Source organism: Myotis lucifugus, unplaced genomic scaffold (assembly GCF_000147115.1).
Source record: "Myotis lucifugus unplaced genomic scaffold, Myoluc2.0 scaffold_26, whole genome shotgun sequence".
In the NCBI taxonomy this organism is placed as follows: Eukaryota; Metazoa; Chordata; class Mammalia; order Chiroptera; family Vespertilionidae; genus Myotis; species Myotis lucifugus.
In genome coordinates, this window is record NW_005871074.1 from 358,757 (window position 1) to 361,158 (window position 2,402).

At 51.7% G+C, this 2,402-nt stretch overlaps 1 protein-coding gene across 1 annotated transcript in view; it reads left to right on the top strand.

Moving 5' to 3' along the window:
• The window catches only part of DLC1 (DLC1 Rho GTPase activating protein), a 362,233-nt gene that overhangs the window by 224,264 nt on the left and 135,567 nt on the right, over positions 1 to 2,402 (top strand).

Here is a 2,402-nt window from a genome sequence, read left to right on the forward strand (position 1 = left end):
GAGGAGGAGAGAGATATCCTCCGGGCGAAAATAGTGGTTTGTCTCCTCCTAGACTACGCCATACTGGGGATCGAGTCCACAAAGTGGGACATGTGACCGGACGAGAAACTAAACATGCCAACCTTTTGGTGCGGGGGAGAATGCTCAATCCAAGTGAGCCCCCATCCCCGGGGCCGAATCTGAGTTTTTAACACCAAGATATTGAGATGGAGGGACGGAGGAAAGGGAAGGGAGGGAGGAAGGAAGGGAACTAGAAGTTGACATTCTGAGAAAGGGATAAGAAAATTGTTGAAGCAATAATTCAGAAGACAGAGTGAAAGGCACAAGTAAAGAGGAGTCTTGGCTAGGAGGAGGGCACTCCTACCCTTAGACTGGCAGGAACGGGGTAGAGATTGCTGTGGCAATAAATAACTTAACAAGGAGTGTCTGAGGAGCGGAGATAGATCAGCACTGATAATCTCCACTTTCTTAATGCAGTTCAGACAATGCAGTCTACTAAAAACGGATCAGCTTGAGATGTATGGGGAAGGTTTAGACTCAGGAATCGCCAAGGAATGGAGAGAGAGAGAAGTCCAAGAATGCGTAAAAGAGGCCCACCAAGGTTCAGGAGCTTGAATTGGTAATGGCCGCTATCTCTAGAGAGAGGCCCCAATAGTAATTTGTGGGATTTTTCTCCAATAGTAATTCGCCACTGCAGGAAAGAGAAAGAAAGGGTGAACTGCAGCTTTGATTCGGTGTGGAGGTTTTTTTGGTTGAAGGCAATGAGAAGCCAGGATTCTATTGAAGGTCATGCCAGGAATGAATGAGTGGCTCAACCATTGCCCAGCTGTGGAGGGGGGTGTGTGGTGGGGAGTGGGGGGATTTAAGGAGGTTGGGAGGCTGAAATCAAAATGGGGTATCAGTGGGAGAGTTCTGAATGAAGTCCTCCAGGAAACAAAATGAACTAGACTGTGGCTCAGTGATGGTCTTGGAATTTTCAAGGTCAGGAGCATATGGGCTGCTCACAGAGACTTTGCCTTCTTCTGGTGAGGCTGTCAGAGGTGGAGTGAAAGGGAGGTATATGAACCAAGAGCTAGAATCTTCAATGAAGAAGGAGGAGCAATAGGAGATTCAATTTATGTAGATGGATGGCCTCAACTTCGAAAGAGGTGGGAGAATTAGGATTGGGAAACAGCAGCTCAGAGAGAGTCTCTTCCTGCAACATACGTAATGGGGTATGGAAGCAAGGGAAGAGGTGTGCCAAGGGTTGACTGGGTCACCATTAGGACCAGGAGGTGCAGAGACTGCTACAAATGGTGGCAGTATAAGAGAGTGTGTGAACAATTAGGTGAGGATGCCACTGGTCCAGGAAAAAGGACTGGGAGGAGGGGAAAAAGGAGACAAGAGGAAGGAAGTTCCAGGCAACACATTGTGAGAGGTGCTTCAATGACCTACCAAGACACTGCTCTGTGCAAATATAACCAACTGGTGGCCCAGTGCACGGATTTGTGCACATTGAAAGGAAATCAGGAGCCCGCACCCGTGTGCCCAGGGAGTTCCCATGTCCCCGTGAGCATCCAGGAAGTTGCATGGGGAATCTGGCCTCCTCCCCGCAGCTTCCTGAAAAGATATTTCCAAATGTCCTTTCTACGGCCAGGGTCGCTCCTTGCCAGCTGGGCGGTCCCCAGTGAATGCCTTGGGCCATGCTGGCACTCGGAGCCAGATAAGAGACACTCTAAGGTGAACAATACAAAGTTGGGGATCTTGGGGGGCAGGGGTGCTCTGTTGCCCACGCCCCCATGCTTCAGATCCATCTCTCTTTAACTTTTACCCCGATTGTCAGTCGCCACCTTGTGGCCACTGTTATATTGCTGCCTTCCTCTGTAGCTCCGGGGCAATAGGTAAGAGATGAAATTTGATCTCGATGCCCAAGGCAGAGTTCCAGGAGCCCAGCAGCGATATCAGGCTCATCCTGGTTACTCCGAGTGTCCACGCTTCAACAGTTCTCCGGAGATTGTAACTACAGGCTTATGGGGTATGATGGATATAGCTGTGTGCTAAGTGGCAGGTGGCCAGGGAGGAGCCCAAGCCCAAGCCTGAGCCAGGGCGGGTGCCATGCCGCTCCCGCTCACCCCGGGCCCCGCTATGCCTGCCTCCACCGTGGAGGCAGCAGCGGAGGCAGCAGCGGCTGCCCTCGCTGTGAGCCCCGCTTCTGGCTGAGCAGTGCTCCTGCTGTGGGAGCACACTGACCACCAGGGGGCAGCTCCTGCATTGAGCGTCTGCCCGGTGGTCAGTGCACATCATAGCGACTGGTCGACCAGTCGTTCCAGTCATTTGGGTCCTAACAGTCGCTTATTCATATATATAGACTAGAGGCCCGATGCACGAAATTCGTGCAAGGAGTAGGCCTTTCTTTCCCCCAG